The sequence below is a fragment of the Rhinolophus sinicus genome, chromosome 15, assembly GCF_057876585.1.
Source record: "Rhinolophus sinicus isolate RSI-liver-muscle chromosome 15, RSI-T2T, whole genome shotgun sequence".
Classification (NCBI taxonomy): domain Eukaryota; kingdom Metazoa; phylum Chordata; class Mammalia; order Chiroptera; family Rhinolophidae; genus Rhinolophus; species Rhinolophus sinicus.
In genome coordinates, this window is record NC_142515.1 from 105924305 (window position 1) to 105948030 (window position 23726).

At 46.9% G+C, this 23726-nt stretch overlaps 1 protein-coding gene across 2 annotated transcripts in view; it reads right to left on the reverse strand.

The window, feature by feature from the left end:
• Positions 1–14078, reverse strand: part of PTK2B (protein tyrosine kinase 2 beta) — a 108641-nt gene extending 94563 nt beyond the window's left edge. The window contains exon 1 of one of the 2 annotated variants that reach the window (XM_019733126.3): positions 13888–14078. The gene's annotated coding sequence lies outside the window, so the exon portion shown is untranslated. The remainder of the gene's footprint in view (positions 1–13887) is intronic. The other variant, XM_019733123.3, reaches the window with a different exon arrangement.
• Between the last annotated feature and the right edge of the window lie 9648 nt (positions 14079–23726).

Sequence of the window (23726 nt, forward strand, 5' to 3'; positions counted from 1 at the left end):
ACTATACTGGAGGGTCTGGGTTGCTTCCCCTCAGAATGTTCTCCAAAGTATATTCATCCAGGGATCAGGAAGTCCTCTGCCCGTGTGTCTCTTTTCGCAGCAAATGACGTTTTGTGTATCTTGTGTTCATTTGAATCCCTGCAATGCCCCTGATTTCCACAGGTGTCAGAGACCATTTCTAAATTAGAACTTTCCCCCTCAGATCTTTTCCCTAAAACCTCCTCAAATCTGAACAAATGTTTACTGAGTACAAATTTCACATCCTGATATTTGCTGGAATATAATTGGGAGACAAAAGGGCACAAAACAAGATCCTTGCCTTCCACCATTCCATTTAGCAAGACATGTACTTGTGAAAAATAATTTTATCTCAAGACAACATGTGCCTGGCATCAATGGCTGGTATAGCCAAGAGTTCTGGGAGGAGGGGTGCCGGGAAGGTGGACAGTGAGTTTCTGTCTCATGCCCAGTCTCTTTCCCTCCACCAGAGCCTTCCAGGCCTGAATAGCCTATATGTTCCATAATTCCTGGGGAATACCCTGTTCCTACTGTTGGGGCAAATATAGGGGCCTGTCTGGACCCTTGCTTTCCAGGTAGGTGTCCTCTTCACAGATTCCCCATTCCTGCAGACAGGGCACCATCTCACCATGGGCATTTGCCCACAGGAGGCAGGTTGGTTCTTGCTCATCGAGCTAAGCCCCATTCTGTTCTCTCTGCCCGACTATCCACCGCACACACATGCACAGGGGAAAGAAAGCAGGAAGTGGACTCTTCCTCAGGGCCAGGCCTGTGGGCCAGCCCTCGCCACCACCCTCTCTGGCCAGTCAGCAGTGTGGAGAGCTGTGACACCCAAGCCGACAGCAGGAACTCCTGGCCATTGGCACGGCCCTCCGGCAGCCCTTGGCCACACCCCAGAAATGACTGACTAGGTTTCTGAGCCAAGCCTTCTCTGTGCTTGGCACAAGAGCCGCTCTGACCTGGGGTCAGAGTCCTCTTTTCCAAAACAAAAATCTGACTCTCTGTCCTGCTTTAAAAGTCCTATTAGTTCTATATCCTCTATATATGTTATCTTATATATCCTGCAGCTTCCTATTGTTAACAGAATAACATCCAGTGCCAGGCGACCATAATAAAGGGCTTCTTTGCATCCGTCCAGCTTTATTCCCACCTCCATCCTGCTGGATTCAGCCTCCCTGAGCTGTCCACACTCTTTGGTGCCTTCTTACCTTTAAATATGCTGTGCTCTTTACCTGGAAGAGCAACTCACTACCCTTTCTCTGCCTGGTGTACTCCTATCCATTCTGCAAATCCCTTCCCAGCACCACCCCAGTTGTAAAGCCTTTTAGACACACTCCCACCTTGGTAAAGTGGGTAGTTCTGGCCTTAGTGCCTCTGGCATTTGACCATCCTTTAGCAGCACATCTGGTTTTACTGTGACTGCTTGCTTGCCCTGTTCTGTCCCCTTGAGGACGGTTTCTTGTTCACGTTTGTATCCCAGCGCCTAGCACCGTGCCTGGCCCCTAGTAAACTAGGTGCTACGTAATGTGGAGCTGGGCCTCAGAGTCACCATGTCAGAGCCACTGATCCCACAGCCTCAGAAAAGGAAACGGGGTTTCGAGGAGGAAGACTCTAGACTCTCCTTCCTTGCAGAGGTTTGAAAACCAAGGGAAACACCCACCTGGGGGGACAGCTTAGACTCAGTCCCGTCATGACCCAGAAGGAAGGACTGGTTGTCACTGTCACTGGGATCCTGTGTAGGAAGGGACTAAAGTGCTATGGACCCAGAGGCTTGCCCAGTATCCGCAGACCTGAACGTCTCACTTTCTTTACAGACCACCGAGGGTAAAGGATGGAGCCCAGGCCATGTCCACAAGTCCCTTCCCCGTCCCCTGCTCCCTGACCCCAACTCCAACCACACACACACACTCCAGAGTAAAGGTCGCAGGAGCCTGTCCTTCTGTAGCTGCTATGAAGGTCTTTGTAAGAGCAATATTATCTGTCACACCTCCTCTAGGATCTGTGCCTTTACAAGCCACCTCCACAGCTCATGTCGCTGTCACGTCTTCAAATGTCTGGCCATAGCTTCCATTCTCGTCCCTTTGCCCACTATTCTTTCTCTTTCCTTTTCTCACTCTGACCCAAACTCCAGAGTCCTATTCTCTAGCTCGTGTGGGGCTTCTTAACACGTTGCGTACGGCGGGGTTTAAATCCCTCGTGAAGATTCTCGTGATCCGTATGCAACGTGTTAAGAGAAGAGCGGAGGGGAAGAAGGGCAGCGGCAGTCTCTCTCTGTGGAATTTGCTGGTGAATCACCAGTGAGTGTGGTTTGTGAGATAGATGCGACTGTCCCACCCCAGAGAAGGGAGAAGGAAAGGCCGCTAGCACCAGGCCACGCAGGAGGCCGCAGCAACCCCAAAGCCCTCATGCGGGTGGGAAGGGCTGCAGTGGACTCGGGGCCTGAATCAGGCAAACCCTAAGGCAATCCTGGTATCACAGCATAACCCTAATGGTAGGTCCTGCTCCAGCAACTATTACCCGGAATCAATGTCACGTTATCAAATGCTGCAGTCACGTTAGTGGATCTTTGGGCTCCTCAGCTGCCTCCAGAAAACTCAGGTAGGTTCAGGTTCTCCCATTTTAAAGGAAGATGATAAAGATACGCCAGACAACAGAAAATACAGTGTCTCGTTTTCAACCTGTCACTGCGAACCTGTTTTTTAAACAATTTTATATACGATTCTATATATTTTTAAATAAGACCAATGCTGGTTTTCTGGGTGGGAATTAAGAGGGAATAAAGAGGGTCAGATTGGTGTGGTTGCTTGGTTAACTGGCCTAGCCTGTGTTCCTTCTTTTGTTCATTCATTTCTAGAGTCATTCATCCATCTGTCTCACCATCCATCCATTTTTAAATATTAAACATCCTTAAACATAAGGTAAAGCTCTCCCCCCACCTAATTATCTGTCAGAAAAGAGAAGTTTACATTCTAGCTCTTATAGAATCCTTCATAGTATGCATTTCTTTCTCATTTAACATATTTTGAACAAAAATACACTGTTTGGGAACAAAATATTAGCCTGACACCATTTTGGTCAATGTAAATTTTGGATGCTTACAAAGGTCACTGGATAGAATTTTTTTTTTTAAAGCACGGTAATATAATGTAGATTTAGTAACTCTTCTTGGGGGAATAGTCTCACAATTACAAGTGCTACATTTTGTTGTAAACAAACATTCAAAAGATGATTTTTTATAAAGCAGCACACTAAGTGGTTATATGGTCGATACCAAAAAGAAATACCTTCTAAAGGATTTGATTAGACATTTCTCAAAAAAAGACATACAAATGACCAATAAGTACATGAAAAGATGCTCAACATCATTAATCATTAGGGAAATACAAATCAAAACCACAGCAAGATACCACTTCATACCCACTAGGATGACTAAAATCAAAATTAGAGACAATAACAAGTGGTGAGAATGGAGAGAAATTGGAACCATCACGCATTGCTGATGAGAATGTACAAAGGTGCAGCTGTTGCGGAAAGCAGTTTGGCAGTTACTCAAAATGTTAAACACAGGGTTACCACACGAACCAGCAATTCCACTCCTAGGTGTATACAACTAAGAGAAACGAAAACATATGCCCACACAAAAACCTGTACACGGATTTTCATAGCAGCATTATTCATAATGGTCAAAGAGTGGAAACAACTCAAATCTTCATCAACTAATAAATGGATAAGGAAAATGTGGTGTATCCATACAACGGAATAGTATTTGGCAATAAAAAAAGGGAACGAAAGAGTGACACACGCTACACCTTGAATGAACCTTGAAACGTTATGATAAGTCAAAGAAGCTCGTCACAAAAAAAGTCAAGATGTTGCACGATTCCATTTATAGGAAATGTCCAGAATAGGTCAATCCAGAAAAGCAGGAAGTAGATTAGTGTCAGGGACTGAGGGGAAAGGAGAATAAGGACTGCTGATGGTATGAGTTTCTTTTTAGGGTGATAAAAATGATACTGCAAGTACCTAGTGGTGATGGTTGCACAACTCTGTGAATCGACTAAATTCACCAAACTGTACATTTTAAAAAGATGAATGTATGGCGTGTGAATTGTATCTCCAAAAAGCTGTTATTAAAAGATAAGTAAACACCTTCTGGATTAATAAGAAAGAGCCAACTCTCCTTAGACTGTCGGGAGGATGCTATAGGCCAGCTCACAGAGAGCTGATTCACAAAAGGTGGCTTTAGTCATGAGAAGGACGCTAATGTCCAAGATGTGAGTGAAGTGCTGCATTTTAAACAGGGAGAGTGGGGAAAGAGCCATAGTTTTAACTTAATGTATTATTTTATATAGTAGGTGATGTACAGAACATGTGTCAGCAAAATAATATATTAAATATTACCCTAAAACATTTACATATTCACATCAGCCTTTTTAATTTTTAAACAACCCCCTTATTGGGAGGCACACATATGTTCAGGCACACATTGTACTCATCGATTGGTGACTGACTGTGTGTAAATCACCAGCCGTGTCCAGTCATAACACCTTACAGAGAAGGTTCTGACGTCCACCGAGTTGATAGTCTAGTTCGTCTGAATTAAAATGGAACTCAAGTTTGAGGGGATTTCTATGAAAAGTTTGTAAATCTGATGACAAAACATGGTGCGTTGTTCTTAATCACAGGCGCAGGAGGTTCATAAGTTGCCTGGAGTCCAGACGAAAGCTCTGGACTCTCCTCCCACAAACCTGTGCATCTGCTCTCAGGGTGGCATATATACAACACCCCCTGCCCTCAACAAATACACTCCACATGGCCCAGGTTGGATTCCTTCCTCCGAGATCATTCTTTAGTGAACCCACGTGAATCTGGAGACCTGGAAAAGATGACCTAGGCCTCGGAGACGCAGGGAAGGCCAGGGCTCTCTGCAGAAGGGGGTCAATGGCCCGGCAGGCACCCGTCCTCCCCGTGTCAGCCCTGGGAGGGTCTCCGTTTAACTGGTTTCCATACTGCCCCTTCACCTAAGATCCATTTTAAAGAAAGCTCCGACTTGAGAACAGTCCAAACCCCCCTTTATTGCCTGTACAAACGAAAACCCAGATGACTCACCCAAGGTCATGTGGTGGGAACGTGACAGAGCCGCCAGCGACCAGACTAGGGGCTCCCGGTCCCAGGGCTGGGCTCTGTCCCTCACACCTCTCGCTGGGAGTGAACACAGGTGGGCAGCTAAGTGTTTTATCAAACAGGTGCGGGAACGGGTTTCCTACACAGAGTCAGGTAAAGAAGGAGGGAGAGGACTCCGAAGCATGCTGGGGACAATGGAGGCCACCCTCTGGAGATAAAGGAGCCGATACGGACTAAGCGTTTCCAGATCTTGGGATTGCAGGAGCCAGAGACCTCCAGGGCAGTTACCATGGCAAGCCCTGTGCCCACGTAGTTATGTCGAAGTCCAGGCTACGAAAAACTGCCAAACTCTGCCTTGCAAATCTCTCTCCTGCGTCCCCAAAAGCAATTTCACCCTGTTCCAAGGCTCCTTGCCTTGTTTTCCTACCCCTTGTCTTTCTCCTGCCATTCAGCCTGGCCTGTCAGGCTCAATAAGCTGCAGGATGAGGGAAAAGGGAAAGGCAAGGATCTCACGGATTAGAGAGACACAGAAGGAGCTTAGCAGGGAGATTATGGAGCTCCTGCTCTAAATGCTGACTCACACTCTCTGGGTTCTAGAAACCTCCACATTCCAGAGAGGCAAGAGGCACATCCTGACCTCTGGGGAGAACGTGATCCTGCTCTGGTGCAACTGGCTGCTGTGTCACCCAGCACAGGGCATGAGGAAAGATCACATCAGGCCCCAGTGAGCCAGTTAAGTGCGTACAGAAGGAGGGACATAGGAACCTTAGTCCTGGACTCGGAGGGAGTTAGAAAGGAGAATCAAGGGAAAGGCACCTCTCTGCCCGGGAGGAGTTTCACATCCGGAAGCCCAAGCCTGGAGGCTGCAGGGGAGAGACAGGCTTCACAGGTCCGGAGCTGAGCCATCAGGAAGTTAGACTGTGGAAGCTGGAAGGGGCTGGTGTTCCAGGCAGGACACAGGACTTGAGCAAAGATTTGATGGGAACCAGCGAGCAGATGAGGGAAGGACAGGGGAATTAGATTAGAAGACTAGACAAAAAGACAGATTATAGAGGGCACGGAGTAGTACATTTAAAGGGTCTGGATTTGCCTAGAGGCTCTTTGGAAACTAGAGCTAGGAAAGGGAGAGGCTCTTAAGTACGTGGTAGGTGATATTAGGTATTTCTATGGCTCTATCCTAGGCTCAGTTAGTGCCGGGCCGGCCAGGATAAAGGGGAGGAAGGAATGAGAGGCATGTAGAAAGAATCTGTAGGACTGATTAGTGAGGGGGAAGATATGAGTGGAGAAAAGCGGAGAAGTGGAGAAAGAGACGATAACGCCAAAGTTTTTGACCCAAGTACCTAGGAGAACGACTACTGCACGAGCAGGAGGAGGGATGGCAGGAGGAACAGATGGTCTGGTGTGAGAGAATGACAAGTTTAGTTTCCGACATGTAGCATTTTGGATGAGTTACTCTAGTGGAAATGTCTTAGAGATTCTTGGAAGTGGAGGGCTAAAGCAAGGGAGGAGAGTGAGGCTGAAGATGGAGCCCTGGCGTCCTCCGGACTGATGAGGGTGGATGGGGGCAGGTCTAAGTGTGTGCTTTTCCTTGATTCTGGAGGAGCTGCCATACAGAGGTTGCCAATAGACCTCTAGACAGGCTGACATTTAGTGCATCCCTAGCCAAATTGATGGGAAAGGACTTATCTGTGAATCAAGAACACGGAAGAAGGAGAGGATAATGGAGAATGGAAAAATCACGTATATAACCTAAACAAGGTGATACTCCCATAAACCCTACATCTTTTACCTTCATCTAAGGACCAATTTCAACCCAGAGAATGTAGAAGCTCTAAGTGACCAGCAGATCCTCTCCAGGACCCCCAAATCATCCTGATTACACAATGTATTCAGACTCTTAAGACTTGAATTGGTATAATAAGTTCCTATCTGCTTTTCCTGCAGGCTCTGTTCTCTCCGATCCACTTTACGTGCTGCTGTCCAAATCTGATCATGGCCCCTTCAGCCAAGTTGATACCACAACAGCACCCTGAAGTCTTCAGAGTAAAGTCCAACAGCTCCCTACAGCCTTCAGAATAACATCCAAACACTGTAGCCGCCATGTTTAAGCTTTATCTTACTTTCTGCAATTACCTTATCTTTAGTGCCCTTGGATACCCTTGGCTCCACCCAGAATGAGTCATTGGAACCATGCCTTCGCACTACCCCCTGCCTTTATTTACACTATCCTTTGACCACAACTACCATCCTAAGTTTCTTTGGCGATACCCTAACTCATCCTTTCAGAGCTTTTCCAAATTCCTCTTCCTCCAGGAAGGATTCCCAGACTCCCCAGGCAGAGGTAATCTCTCCATCCTTTGACCTGATAGCACTTCATCAGTGCCTCTTTTATGGCACCATAATTCCCTGTCTTGTCTAACAGTAATTTATCTTTATGTGTTACCTCCTCTACCAGACTGTAAACTCATTGAAGCGACACAGTCCTTCGAATGTGGGGAGAGAAGACTAGACCCTGAGAGGGACAGGGGTGAAGAAGAGGAGAAATGTGATACCAATGCCTAGAACAAGTTACGAATAAGAAACCCAAAGCTCAGAGGGGCTACATAACTTGGCAATGTCCCACAGGTAGAAACCCACATCTTCCTGACTCGAAACTCTTCATTTTTCCAGGGAGAGTGCCTGCCGGGTGGTGATTTACGGGGCATTTTTCACACAAGTCAACTATTTGTGTCCGTGTCCCTATGAGGGATGCAGTACCATTTCTTCTGTCCCAAATGAGAAAGTGAGGCTGGGAAGAGTGAAGAGACTTACCCAAAGGCACACAGCTAGAGCCATGTCTCCTGACCCCCAGACTGCCTTTCCACCTCCCCAGGCTGACAAACTGCCTGAGCGAGGAACTGCTGCCCATCTTGAGCTGGGGACTGAGGAACGTAACCAACCTAATGAACCGTAACAGGATGCTCGTGACAGCGCCTTGATCTCTTATAACCAGACTGGAGCAGGAACTGGGGGTGGGGAGAGTGTTAACCTGAGCTGAACAGAGAAGAGCTGGGCTCTCACTGCAAGTGCTCCAGAGAACAAAGACATGCTTGAGGTTAGGGAGGAAGTAGGGGGGCGGGAAGAAGTGCATTCATTTAAAAACCAGGAAAAGATGTGATGCTCCAAGGGCCAGGATGAGAGGAGGGACCAGGTGGGAAAAGGAACCCTGCATAAGAGCAAAGCCCAAACTCAGGGCAGAATCCCCAGCAGACGGGCCAGGAGCTCCCTGGGCCCTGTGCATGTGTCCAGTGGGATTGCAATAGGGTACGGGGTGTCTGAGAAAGTTGGGAGGAAGTGCCTCAGAGATACCAGGGGCATGAAACAGGGGTTCTGTGGCCCTGCTGCACTCAGTGGTTGGGAGAACTGGCCTGGTTGAAAGGGAGACTAGTCCATGAGACAAGAATTACAGCCAGTCTAAGTTCTAAACCCTGGGCAAGGTGCATTCCTCTGAGCCCCCCTCTCTAGTGAGTGATGCCAGATTCTGTGTAGGTTTCAGAACATAAAAGGGAGGAAGGGGACTGGAGAGGAGGAAAATGTTAGTGAACTGTAGCCAAGGCGGAAAAGGGGAAGGCTCACGCTTCTGTGGGTAATGGTGGGTCGTAGTTCTAATCACATTGCCTGGCTTCTTACGAGCAGCAGGTGCCTTCGTGCTGGGCAAAGGCAAAAGCTGGGGGATATCCGGAAAACCAGAGGAGTGTCCGTTTCTGCAGCCCACCCACAGCCTGCCTGAAGGGTCCCTGGAGACAAAATCTTGTAGTCCTATCTCTCTACTCGTGCGTCTAGGTAAAAAGTGCATGGGAACATGCAGTCTCCAGTTTGCTCTTAATCAAACTGTCATCGTGAGTAATAATTATACCTTGGGAAACAGCAGTGACTCAAAAATCTACCCCTCCCCCACTGCCACCCCCTCACACAGCTCAGAGCTTTGCACACGGTGCTAAAAACCCCGGAAAGTGAAGCCACCATTTTTTCCTGTCCATCAGCCCTCTCAACACCTTAAATGACCATTCGGACTCCCCTGTCTGATGGGCAGTTGGAGAAAGTCTCTTTTCTGGCTAAAGAGCTAATTAGGCGTGGCTGTTCATCACACACAGTGAATTGGGGAGGGGGGGGTAAGAAGCAAATACTGTTGTCTACCTGACGCGTGTCCATGAGATAGCACCCATGAAAAGCCTGCCCCTCAGAAGACGGCCTTTTCCCTCAAGAAAAAAAAAAAAGGTGCTTCCCCATCAGCTCAGATTAACCATAAGTATAAAGATGTAATGAAAAGGAGAGCTCACACTTACTGAATGCCTACTGTGTGTTGCCTGTTAAAGGACAGAGTGTTTTATGCACAGTCAAGGCTATTATTAAGCTGGTGCATACGGCCATCTGGGATGTTAAAATATTGAAATAGTCCATAGGCACTGGTGCATGTCTGACACCCCAGCCCCCTGACTACCTGCCTCCTCCTCTTCCAGAAGCCGGGGACCCGAGGGGCTCTCATTGATTCTGCTCAGGGTAATGGCTAGTGTCAGTTCTGTTAGATTGCTGCCCAGGCTTTAGCTGCTGTCCGTGTTTGAATATGACTCCTGGAATACAACCCTACTCCATCTTCATGCAAAGCCCTCTTGTCTCCTCTGGCTTACAGACGAGGAAGACAGGGCTCCGTGACTTGCCTAAGGTCACACAATGAGTCCCAGGGCTGGAACTGGAACCCAGATGACTGACCAAGCCTGGGCGCTTGACCACCAGACCACCAACCACATTCCTGTCACAGAGACTGTCACCACTCTAGCTGCTCCTTGCCCTTTACCTCAGAACGGATGCAGAGTCTAAGAGAAAGTCTCGATCAGGAAGCCAGCAAGAACGTCGCTTAATTACCATGCTGTCAGCCCCAAGCACACCAGCAGTTGTACATATGTGCTCCAACCAACCTCGGAGCCCCATTCATCTAGAGCCCATGGCTCCTGGGCAGAGGGGACACTAGAGGCCAGGAGACCTACCCCTTGGGGTCCACCCCAGGTATGTCCCCGCTCCTCTCCTACCTCCCCATCAATTGTACTTATCTTAGCAGTATGCAGGACGTGAGAAGCTGCTGCCATCAGCATGGAGGGCTATGTGCTAAGACACACTCTTTGCCCAGAGTCTTCTGAACGATGGGAAAAGGGTGTATGCTGCGGTAGGAAGATTTAGGCTGACGGAAGTAGGGGTTTGTGTCCATGAGAAATGTGTGGGGCTCAGACAGTGGCACTCAAGCACTCAGTCCCTGAGGATCTTCTGTAAGTTGGACATTGCTGAATCTTGGTCTATCCTGGCTAGAGGTATGGGATGAATAATGTCCCCTGAAAGACCTGCCTGGTCCTAGAACTGCATCGACATTAACTGTTGCTAGATGTGGGGTGTTGCTGTCCTTGATGTGGTAATAGGTGCCCCCTGTCCACCCTGCCCCCGAAAGGGTTGTATAGTCAATTTAGGGAAAGCAATGTAAGCCCAGTGATACAGATGTCTTTTCTGCAGGACTTATCATAACCTTGACTGTGCAAATATGCATGACAAATCTCCAAGCAGGCTCATTTGAATGTTTCATCAATGGAACATCTATAACTATCTCATGGCATAGAACGCTATGCTATGTTCTCTAAACACTGGCAAGTGCTGCTCTGAAGAGCTGGGAACAAACTGGTTATTAATGGGCAGGGGGGTGGGGAGATTTAGACTCTGGAAAGAGAGACCATTTTTAACCCAGTGGTTACCACAAGGGAAACACACTTTCCATTTCCTCTTTCTCTTAACAAATTCTTAACTCCCTCAGGTTCCCTTTTAGGGGCCCCTAATTTCCTCTTACAAATGCTCCCATTAAAGTCAAAACGTGGTTCACAAGGCATCCTTACTTCGTCTAGCCCTGAGCTCTAATTTTCTAATAAGATACTCATTATAAAAAAACGGGAATAATGACGGTCAGGCACTGTGCTAGGTATTTTATATGGATTCTCTTTCCATTCATTCACATTTCCCTTCAGTTAATTCTCCTTTGAGCCACTCCCTCTCCCCCACCCACTGTCATCCACCTGGAGGGGTGGGCATCTCCTCCTCGTGCAGCAGGTCATATAGGAAGGGAATAGCAAAGCTGAAAATGTGATTCAGGCTCTCCCTCTCTGCTCAGGAGCTAAGCTTACACTCTCACTAGAAGCAGAACCCCCACCACGTTATTTCCCCTGGGACCTCTGAGTGCTCAATAAATATAAATGGAAATAAATGAGCCCCAAGCACTTTGGGGATGTTACTTGGGTGACCCTGAGAAGGTGTTACAGAAGTTAGTATCTACCAGTTTGGCACTCATTAGGTGATTGACATACATTATCACGGATCCTCCCAACCACGCTGGTCCTTGTTTCAGAAAAGATTCTGGGGCTCAGAAAAGCTAAATGGTTTACATGAGGCCTCACCGCGGGGAAGTGGCCGGGCTGGGATTGGAACCCAGGTCCAACACAAGCCTGATTTCTTTCTGAGGTCTTTCAGTAGATGAACAAGCTGACCAAGGAATTGATACTGGGTTGTTTTTTTTTTTTTTTTTTTTTAAAGAAATGGCATTGTCAATCAGTGGAGGAGCCCCAAACTGGAATCCAGGATTGGTTACAAGTGAAATCTGTCCTGAGACTGTTCTCGTGGCCCCTGGACACTACCCATCCTTCACTTCCCAGCATAGTAGCACCCTCAGCTTTCTCCTACAGGAGAAATAAAATATGCCAAATAAAATATCAGTCACCCAGGTCAACTGGAGTTTCAGATAAACAATGAATAATGTCTAAGTATAAGTACATCCCAAATATTGCACAGGACATATTTATACTTGGAAAATATTCATCGCTTATCTGAAATTCAACTCTGAGTGACCTGTATTTTTTATTTGTTAAATCTGGCAACCCTATCCTAGAGTGGAAAGCATGCTGGGAAGTCTCACGCCCGGCTCCAGGTCCCAAGTGTTGCTTCAACAGGAGTTGCCATGGCAGCCTCAGCAGGCCCTTCTGGAGCTGTCTCCACTTACCTCTCCTGCTTCACCTCACCTCTGCATTCTCCATGCTCTGAACACTCTGAGGTACTTTCAGTTTCCCGGATGCCTCACGCTGCTTCTGGCCTCGGGTCTTGGCACTTGCTGTGCTCTGTGCCATTCTTCCCCCTTATTCCCCTCACTGGCTAATTCCTATTGATCCTTCCGGTCTCCACTTCGAGTCACTTCTGCCAGGAAGCCTTCCTGGGTGCACCCCTGACCATCTCCTCCCACAACCCTCCAGCACGGGGTTAGTTAGCACCCTGCTCATTCCCACTGAGGCACCCATCACTTTCCGCACTGCTCTGGGGAGCAGGGGCTGGGTCACATACACTGTTGTCTCCCTACACCCAGCACCAACATCAGCACCTGGCCTCAGGTAGGGTCAGTAAGTGCTTATTGAATGAATGAATGAATGAATGAATGAGTGAGTGAATGAATGAATTCAGAATGTCCTGCCAGAGCTAGGCCTCCTGAATGTGACTACTTCCTTCCTCCCTTCCACTTGACTCATTTTTTCATCTGCCTCATCTCTCTACCCCAGAGGAGTTGTGAAAGGCTGGAATTAGGTCCACAACTGCATGTCTTGGCCTGGACTCAGGTGAGGGGAGAGCAGCCACACATGGAGGGGCCTCCTCAGGCCCCTTTCCTGATCATGCCATACCAACTGCCCCTGTCATCTGAAGTCCAGCTACAGGTCACGAAAATATCCTCCTCCTCTGGATTACAAATCCTCCTGCAAAAGACCCCGGTGTCCAAACTTCCACTCTCCTCCCCTTGTCCCCCTGAAAGGAGCCTAATTGGACTGAGCTCCAACTTTGGGGTGTGGGGAGATGCTGGTATCAGATGGCTGAGGGTTAGGGCAGGTGGTGGGATTCGGTGGGCTCAGCACATCACCCATATGTTCCCTGTTCACCCACCAAGGCTTTGCCCACGCACAGCCTGACAGCAGGAGAAGGCAGCACAGAACTTAACCCTTTAGCAGCATTCAGAAAGTAGTTTCACAAAGGACCAGCGTGGTGGCGCGAGCATTAACTTTAGTGTCCACAACACACACACACACACACACACACACACACACACACACACACACACCAGTTCTGCCTCTATCTCCCTTGCAGACCTCTGCTAGCTTCGAGTCAGGGCTTGATTCAAAAGATGCCCTTTCTGGGGACAAGAGGTGGATGCAGGCAGAGTGGGCTGCACCTGGGCGTGTGGCCAGGGTGGGGGTGTGAGGGCATGGGGAGCGGAGAGACAGCAGGGCGCAGAGAGCGGCTCCAAGGCAGGAGCTGAAGTGGGTTCTGAAAAGCCCTGCTTGTTGCTCTCGGATCTGACCTTTAGCGGCAGGCTGCCTCTCCTCATCGCTGCTTTCTCCTCATCACCCCAGCCTCCCCAGGCTGAGTATGTTAAGAGGACAAAGAGGGAGAAACACCCTTTAGTCTCAAATTAACTCCAAAAACAGTCTCCCTCTCCCCATACGGAAGGCTAGGAAGCCCCGGAGGTCACTGCACCCGCAGCTCCGCCTGCTGGGTCCCAGGCTGCTTTAGCAGGAACTCGGGTCCCGTCCAGGTACCCACAATCTCCGGAGCACCCCCCCCCCCACCCCCACCCCTTCCACGTCGTCCAGCCGCCAACTTCTGGCTGGTGCTCAGACCCGATCACCGGAGGGGACTCACGGAAGGAAGCGCCGATTCCGGCGGCGGCTCTCGGCTGGGCCAGGTGAGGCGGGGGGCTGTGCAGGTACAGGTGAGTCGGCGCTATGGCAGGTAAGGGGCTTGTGGCAGCTCCGAAAGCCTCCACTGAGTAAGAGGGCTGACAGGTTTGTGTTTTCCCCTTTCCTCCTTCGAGTTAACCACACCCCTGCTGCTCTCCTCCCCACTTCCTTAAAGGGTGGGGTGCGTTCTCTGTGGTGCTGAGTGTGTGCCTGCCCCAGCCTCTTACCATAAACTCTGAAATAGACGCAGCCTCCGATTCCCTGAGCTGCTCCTGCACACCTGGGGGCCATCTCTGTCAGCCCCTGACCCCAGATGGGGTCTTCTGCTGTTCCGTGCCCCCTGTGAGTAGTTGACTCCCAATTCCTACCCCTTCTCCCTCCTCCTTCCACTCCACCTGCAGACTTTTGGAGGTCACATGTCCAGGCTGCTGTTTCCTCTCTAGCCTCCAGGTATGTTTCCGAGCAGGAGACTGGACCTGCCTCCTAGTCTTTCAGCACCTGGGTCGTTCCCCATTTCTCAATGTCCTAAGGTGCCCAGCCTCTTTTAGGGCACCAGAGATCAGGGGAATATCACCAGGGGAGTTGGCAGAACTAAACACCACAGACCAGAGCCCTGCGCTGTGATAGGGCAGGACCAGAGGGTGGCACAAGATCAGTCATAGGACCTGGGCAGCCTTTCCTGAGCTGCCTCACATCGTCCCACTTTGCTCCCCAAACAAAGATGGCACTGGGTGGTGAGATTCGAGGCAGTGCTTTCAGGGTACTTAGCAACCCTTTCCCCCATCACTAGAAAGATTCCAGACTTTCTCCTGAGTAGGAGGAGGTGAACTGGACTTAGCATAAGGTCAAAACCTAGTGTGTATTCAGCATCTCCCCACCAGCCCCCACCACATATACACACAAACACACACATCCTCAGAGCTCCTCTCCAGAGCCCCAGCCCCAAACTTCTTCACTGTGTCCTGTGAAGGATTGGGGTCTCACAGTTTTGGAGGATGCTCTTCATGAGGTTGGCTCAGAGGTGGGCGCCCCTCACACTTGTGCAGCCACGTGCAGCCCGGGATACACAACAGCCCCATGACACTGCCTGACCCCAACCTCCAAACTCAGTGGATCAGCCACCCCTAGAAAACAGCAGGAAATGCCCACAGGTGGTGGGCATGTCCAAATGCCAACCCCTGTGCTAAGGAAGAACTCGGTCTACACGATTTTACTTAATTCTCCCCATTTTCTGCAAAGAACATGGAGACAGATGAATTACCATGTTTCCCCGACAATAAGACCTTACTGGAAAATAAACCCTGGCATGATTTTTCAGGAGGACGTCCCCTGAACATAAGCCCTAATGCGTCTTTTGGAGCAAAAATTAATTTAAGACCCAGTCTTATTTTCGGGGAAACACGGTGACACATCTGTGGCCACAAAGCCAATAAATAATTAAATAAATAAATAAATACATACATACATATTTCTCAAAGTATGGCCAGTGGACTACCTGCAGCTTTTAAAATGCAGATACGTGGATGCCACTCCAGGTCTACTAAAAGTCAGAATTCTGCCCCAGCAGTTTACAAGCCATCTGATGGGAGCTCATAAGCCACCACTGCTGGACGTCCCCCTTGTTGGCCAATCCCTTGTGTCCCCGTCACTCACTTGGAATCTTGAAGGTACTGCTGGTGGCTGCATAGAAGTCAGAAGGCAGCCAGGAAAGCGTCCAGGGAGACCCTGGCTAGTGCTTGGGGAGACAAGGTAAGTTAGACGGGGTAAACTGGAGTGAGCAGGGAAAAGTGTGGGAAAGACCCTTTCTGTGTGTTAACTGACCACATTGCAAGGAAATTATCAGAGGGCTTCAGACAGTATGTGGCCCTTTATATTCTTGTGCACGAAATGAGGTGATGAAGATGAGTGGTGTGGAGGTTAGACACCAGCATGAATAATTCAGGGTCTGTGGTAGGGTCGTGGCAGTGGAACGAAAATCCCAAAGCGAAACCGGACTGGTGTAAGAAAAGGTGAGTTTGTGTATGCTGCCCCCCTGTGGCCAAATCCATTAACTACAACTTCATTGGTCCCTGATTCGAGACAGTTTTCAGATATTCAAATTTTTCAGAGGTGGTTGAATTCTTCAGCGTTTTTTTTTTTTTTTCTCTTCCTTTTTTTTTTTGAAGCTCCAAAGCCTAGCTCCTAGAATTGTAGAATCATAGGTTTTATTTATGAACGAAACCTTGAGAAAGTGCCTGGTGCAGCCGACTCCACCTGCAGGTCACCTTATGTTTTGTCTGGTGTAGGAGCTAAAGTGACAGCGTCACACACATGTCTGCCTGTTGCCTGCTTTTTAGAAAACCTGTCAGAAACGCCTCCAGGAGCCTGGGATTCTATACAAATGCTCTGAAAAATTTCTACCCTTGGCTCCTTGTAGAGTGTGAGAGTGACTTACCCCAGTGGAGAAGCAAAAATGCAAAAATAGTTTCCTTCTGTCTATGTCTCAAGCAGAGAGTGATACTGTGGGAGGGAGGCCCTCGTGGGAGGTGGGGAAGGGCTGTGCGCCTGGTTCAGCAGGAGTAGAAAACTGTAAGGAAAAAGCCTCACTTTTCCATGTAGATGTGCCCCCTGAATCCAGATTCAGGCCTTTTGTTGTGTATGATTTTGCTCCCCAAACAGGTCTCCTTCATCTTTCCCTGGAGTGTCAATAACATTATCCCAGGCAGCAAATGTTAAAATCTTGGAGTTACCTTGGACTCTCCCTTCTCCCTCATTACCCCCTGGCCATTCAATCTCCAAGTCCTGGGAATCCTTCCCAGCATCTTTCCTACTCATGAGTCCCTTTCTAATCCTATTGCCACTATGGTTCATGGTCTCTTTTCTTACAGTAGAGTCTTGTGGAAAGGGTTCTAATCTGTCCCCACTCTCACCCCAACAGTAGCTGTGACTGGAGCTCAGCAAGGTGGTATGAGCTGGTGATGAACTTCTGGGCTGGCATCTGAAACCACAAAAATGGATGAGATTATCTGGGGTGGTAAGAAGGTCAAGCTCTTGCCAGGAGCAAATTTAGTGAAGAGGCAAATGTCAAAGGGGGTGGGCTGATGAGTAAATTGGAAGTGAAGACATGGAGGCAGCAGGAGCAGACAGTGTCTGAAAAGCTTAGCTGAAAGAGGAATCAAGAGATGGGGGAAGTAGAAGGTTGTGGGTTGAAAGAGAGCATGTTTTGTCATTTGTTTAAGATGGGAGTCCGTGGAGTAGGTTTAATGCACATGGAAAAAAATCTAGTCAAGAGGGAAGACATGCCCTTGGGCAAGAGAATCCATGTCCCTGAGCCTGTACTTCCTAATCTAGGAGAGTAGAATAGGTACCAGCTGCTGTACCTATTTCACAGGGTATTGTGGTGCCCAAATTAAATGACAGGTTTGAAAATGCTATAATAATTATTTTTAGAAGTGATAGGAATTAAACAGGGTAGGATTAGTGAGGAGATATTGCATACATACACACACACACACACACACACACACACACACGTTACAGAGACACAATTTGTCAAATGTTCACTGTGTGCCAAGAACTATCACCCATCATCTAATTAATCTTCCCAACAATTGAGGTCGATAACAGTTTCCTTATTTTGTAGAAAGAAAGAAGGGGGCTTGGAGAAAGTAAATAATTTGTCCATAGCTGCCCAGGAAAAGAGTAGCGCTGAATCCAAATCCATCATTGGCAGGGCTGTGATAGTATATAATTGGGGTCTCTCCATTATGAATAATGGAATTAAATCCCATAATGTAAATTGACTGTTACAATAAATTTCATTTTGAAAGCCTAGTATGGTTATAAGTGTTCTAAACACCAACAACAAAATGAACAAAGAAAAACTCATGGGCACAAGGACTAAATAACTGAAGTCCTTCATCACCAAAAGACTTCTATCTCCAATTTAACCAGGTTCCATTAGGTTTCCTAAATGGATCACCATTGAAGCCAACATAAAGAACTTAAAACCACGCCCTTGACTTCAAAAGAACCCTTTCTTCCATCCATGAAAGCACTCCTGGTTGTCCCCTTTTCTTCCCTTAGAATAGAATCCCTGTTTTTCAGTTGGTCATAAGCTGCCCAAAATAAGACTGTATTTCCCAGTCGCCTTTGCAGGTGTGACCATGTGGTTAAGTTCTTAAGTGGTTGATGAGTAGAAGTTACGTGTGCAGCTGCAGGATCTTGCCCTTCCAGGGCATGGGCCTGCCCTCCACTATTCCCTTTTGCTTTCCACATGCTGATGGACACCTAAGCAGCCATCTTGCTCTGTGGGGTTGAGAACAGCTGAACCACATGAGAGATGAAGCCTGTGTCTCTACTGCTATCACGCCACCATGCTAACCCTACAAATGGTCTGGATCTAGTTGCACTTTTACATGGGAGAGAAAGAAACAAATTGTTCAGATTATTGCATTTGGGGCTTCTCTGTTACCATAGTTGAGACGACATCGTAACTAATATATCACCATTTAGCCTACTTTCTTTTATATACAATTGAGGCAGAACCTCAATTTCCTCATCTATAAAATGGGAATAATTTACTTTTACAGTGTTGTTGGTAGGACTAGAAATGATACTTGTAAATTTCCTTGCTAGTGCTATGGCTCATAGCTGATGGTAAATGGGAGGTATTATATCCTATTATAATTTTTAAAAAAAAATTTGTTCCTAAAAATAAAAATAAGCATTGTTTTAAAATACCCCATGACCCCCCACACACACCATGTGGAGGGCAGGTAAAACAAAAAGCAAAGTTGACAACTGATGTAAGCTGAATGATAAGGTATGAAGGGTTAATAATACTGTTCTCTCCAATATTGTGTTTGAAAATGTTCATAGTGAAAAAACTAAAATAAATAAAATCTTTCCACACAGAGAAAAAAAATTGCTGGACATAATCCAAAGTGAATCTTCTTGGGGAAAAATCAAACCATACTAAATCCTTTCAGAAATTAATGTGGGTACCTAAGAGGGGGGGCAGATGGAGAAGGCAGAAGAGTGCTTTTATTTTTCTGTTAATGAACAACAGGCAGAGCCTCCGTGCCACAGAGGCCAGGCAGTTCCCACAGCCTCAGGCACTGCTGTCGGGCCCTGCCTAGCTCCTGGTGGGCTGCAGGGTGCTCCTAGGGAGTGCCTGCGTGGAAGTGGCACTCTGAGTCAGTCCCCTGGCCTTCTCGGCTATCAACCCCTTACCCCACCTGTGAGTGAGCTCATTGGGTGCCCCGCAGCCCATGTCTAAACTCTGAAGGAAGGGAGCAACCTCATGAACCTAAACAATTGTGGCTCTCTGCTTCCAGTCCACACGGTGCTGGAGGCACCCACTAGAAAGTGAGGGTAGGCTTCTACAGGCAGATTCGTTGTTAGTGGCAAGAAGAACCTCTTAGAAACAAAGAAACAAAAAAATGCCGGCAAATGCAGGAACGCTCCAATCACAGGTCTCTGTGGCCAGAGACAAACAGCACAGAGACAAACAATCCTGCATGCTCCATCACCTCCTGAGGGCAGCCCTTTAGTATGCAGCACACCGGTCTATTTTGGAAATCATGAAGAAAAGTTTAAATTATGTTCTGCATCCTGTATTTTAGAAAAAAATAAAGCATACACTATATTTCAGGAAAAAATGTATTCAAAATGTTTGCAATCAAAAAATGGGTGCTTAAAGATAAATTTCAGAAACATGGAAAGTCAGCTTAGATTTCATGTTGTCCAGTTGCTAAGTTGCCTAGCTGTACCACAGTATTTATTATACCATCCTAGCTCCTTCATAATGAAGAGCAGCAGTGGGTAACCTTCACTGGGGACCCAAACAAGGGGTCAAACACCAAAATGCCTCCAGAGGCAAGACAGGGAAGATGAAGGAAGATGGCTGGATAGGGGCTGAGGCAAACTGGAGAACAAACATCCCGCTTACAGTGAATAGCTGCTATTCAGGTCAAAAGTCTACTGCCATGAGGGAGAGAGGAAGCTTAATATAGCAATGTAGCCAGGTCTTTCTTTTTTAAAAGCTAAGGCGGACAATGCAGTATCCGAAAAGGAAATTAAGAAAATAATTTAATTCACAGTAGTTTCAAAAAGAATAAAATACTTAGGAATGAACTTAACCAAGGAGGAAGAAGTCTTGTACACTGAAAACTATAAAACATTGCTGAAATAAATTATAGGACACAAAATAAATGGAAAAATATCCTGTGTTCATGGATTGGAAGAAAATATTGTTAAGATGGCAATACTATCCAAAGGGATCCACAGGTTTAATACAATCCCTATGAAAATTCCAACAGAATTTAATATAGAAATAGAAAAAAAAATCCATCCTAAAATTCATACGGAATTTCAAGGGACCCCAATGGTCAAAATAATATTTAAAAAGAACAAAGATGGAGATCTCACACTTCCAGATTTCAAAACTTATCATAAAGCTATAGTCATCAAAATAGTGTGGTTCTGGCATAAAGACAGACATAGACTGATGGAATAGAATAGAAAGCCCAGAAATAAACCCTTGTGTATAAGATAATCTTCAACAAGGCTGCCAAGACCACTCAATGGGGAAAGACCAGTCTCGTCAACAAATGGTGCAGGGAAAACTGGATATTCACATGCAAAAGAATAAAGTTGGACCCTTTCCTTACACAATATATAAAAATTAATTAAAAAATGGATCGAAAAGATTTCCGGTCAAGATGGCAGAGTAGGTAAATGCTGCGCTCACCTCCGCTCAAGACCACATCAATTACAACTAAAACACAGAACAACCATCATTGAGAATCACCTGAAGTCTAGTTGAACCGAAGCCCTCCAACACAGAAATACAGAAGAAGCCACCTGAGACTGGTAGGAGGGGCAGAGACACGGAACGGGCTGGTCCCACACCTGGGTGTGACCATTAAAACTTAGGAGGGATCTCTGAGCTGCGTCCCCACCCTGAGCGGTGAGGGGTCCCAGCCCCTCTCCAGGCCAGGGTTTCAGTGCCGAAGAGAGAAGTCCCCATAACTTCTGGCTGTGAAAACCAGCAAAGATTGTGGCTGAGTGGGACGGAGGGCAGCTGCAGTCCTAGGTGCTCCTCTTAAAGGGTCGACCATGCACAGACTCACCCACTCTGAGCTCCAGCGCTGCAATAGCAGCTCAAAAGGTCCCAGGATCATACAGGGAGTAAATGAGTAGTCTGGTTTCACGGCAAGGGTTGGAGGGACAGTTTTTCCCAGATGGAGGAGCTGGCGGAAGTCACCGTTTCTTTGTTGAGCCCTCCCCCTCCGTGCATGCGTGCTGATGCAAGCAGACGCCTTATTGCAGTCTATCATAATGGCTAATACCTTTCATCTGTCTAGCCCTAGTGATTCCCTAAGGCCAAGCCCCACCCAGTTTTTGAGCACACCCAAGCCACTTCCAGTGGTTTTTCCATATAAACGGCCTGCCTTGGCTCATGCTATGGATATTCCTAAAGTCTCTCAAAGGTTCACAAAACCCAAACAAGCAGCATCTGGCTTCAGTATGTCCCGTACCTCTGGCTAAGGAGCCCTAAGCCCGGCATGAGCAACAACAAGCCTTGGTTTGCAGCTTGGCCTCTCAAGGTACCTGCAAGCATAGTGTGGGCAGTGGCCACCTCTGGATGGTTTTGTGACTCATGCCAGGTGGCCCTGGGCAGGACACAGACTGTGGCTGAACTTGGCCTGCAGCAGGTCACCATCCAGGAGGCCCCAGGACTGGCAGGCCCAGTGGACAGCTTTGGGCTGGGCTGGAGCATCACCTAGCCACCTCCAAGGACAACACATCCAAAAGGCAGAGTGGGAAGGCACCAGAGCCCTGCTAAAGTGAACCTTGCTCTGTAGGGTCAGCCCCTGCACAATACTCCCCCACTGTAGTCACAGCTAGTCCTCACAACAAAACAGTGTGTGGTTCAATCCCTCTCATTGATGTGCAAACAACAATAAATTCTCAACTACAACAGGAAGGCACAAGCCACACAAGGGACACACCTGGAGCACCAGGCTCTTGTGACCAGGGAGACTGCATCACTGAGCCTCACAGGACTCCTACTACATAAGGCCACTCTACTAAGACTTGGAGACATAACAGCCCTACATAGAAACAAACACAGGGAGGCAGCCAAGATGGGGAGACAAAAAAAGCATGTTCCAAATAAAACAATAGAACAAAGCTCCAGAAAAAGAACTAAGCAAAATGGGGACAAGCAATCTACCAGATGCAGAGTTCCAAACACTGGTTATAAGGATGCTCAGTGATCTCAGGGACAACTTCAACAGAGAGATAGGAAACATAAAAATGGAGATAGAAAATATAAAAAAAGAACCAGACAGAAATAAAGATTACAATAACTGAAATGAAGAATACATTACAGGGAATCAATAGTAGATTAGATGAAGCAGAGGATCAAATCAACGATTGAGAAGGTAAGTTAGGATAAAACACCCAAACAGAACAACAAAAAGAATAAAAAAAAATGAGGACAGTTTAAGGGGCTTCTGGGACAACATCAAGGGTACCAATATTCGCATCATAGCAAATATACCAGAAGAAAAGAGAGAGCGAGGAACAGAAAACCTATTTGAAGAAATAATGAGTGAAAACTTCCCTAACCTGGAGAAGGAAATAGACATACAAGCCCAGCAGGTGCAGAGTTCCAAACAGCAGGTGCAATGAACCCAAAGAGGCCCACATTAAGACACATCATAATTAAAATGCCAAAGGTTAAAGACAAAGAAAGAATTTTAAAAGCAGCAAGAGAAAAGCAGCTAGTTACCTATAAGGGAGCTTCTATAATACTGTCAGCTGATTTCTCAACAGAAACTTGGCAGGCCAGAGGGACTGGCAGGAAATATTCAAAGTAGTGAAAAACAAAATTACTCTACCCCGCAAAACTATTATTTAGAATCAAAGGACAGATAAAAAACTTCCCATACAAGAAAAAGCTAAAGGAATTCCTCACCACCAAACCAACATTACAAGGACTGTTAGAGGGACTTCTTTAAGACAAAAAATAAAAATCAAAAAATCAAAAATATAAATAATAAAATGGCAGTAACTACATATCTATCAACAATTACTTTAAATGTAAATGTATTAAATGCTCCAATCGAAAGATAGGGTGGCTGAATGGACAAGAAAACAAGACCCTTACATATGCTGCGTACAAGAGACTCACTTCAAGTTGATAGCCACAGACTGAAAGTAAAGGAATGGGGAAAAGAAATGAGAAAAAGCTGTGGTAGCAATATGTATACCAGATAATATAGACTTTAAAACAAAGGCTATAACAAGTGACAAAGGACCCAGTAATCCCACTTCTGGGTAATTATCCCAAGAAACCCAAAATGCTACTTGGAGGGGACATGTGGATCCATATGTTCATTACAGCATTGTTTACAATGGCCAAGATGTGAAGGCAGCCTGGGTGTCCACGATAGATGAATGGATAAAGAGGAGGTGGTACATATATACAATGGAATATTGCTCGGCCAGGGAAGGGAATGGGTTCTCGCCATCTGCGGCAGCAGGGATGGACCTGGAGGGTATTGTGCTGAGTGAAGTATGTCAGACAGCGAAAGACAGATGCAATGTGATTTCGCTTATATGGGGAATCTAAAGAACAAACCAAACCAAACAAACAAAACAGAAACAAACTCATAGATACAGGGAACATGTTGATGATTACCAGACCGGAGGGGGGTTGGGAATGGGTGAAAAAGGGAAGGATTAAGAAGTACAACTTGGTTGTTACAAAGTAGTCATGAGGGTGTAGGGTATAGCATAAGGAATATA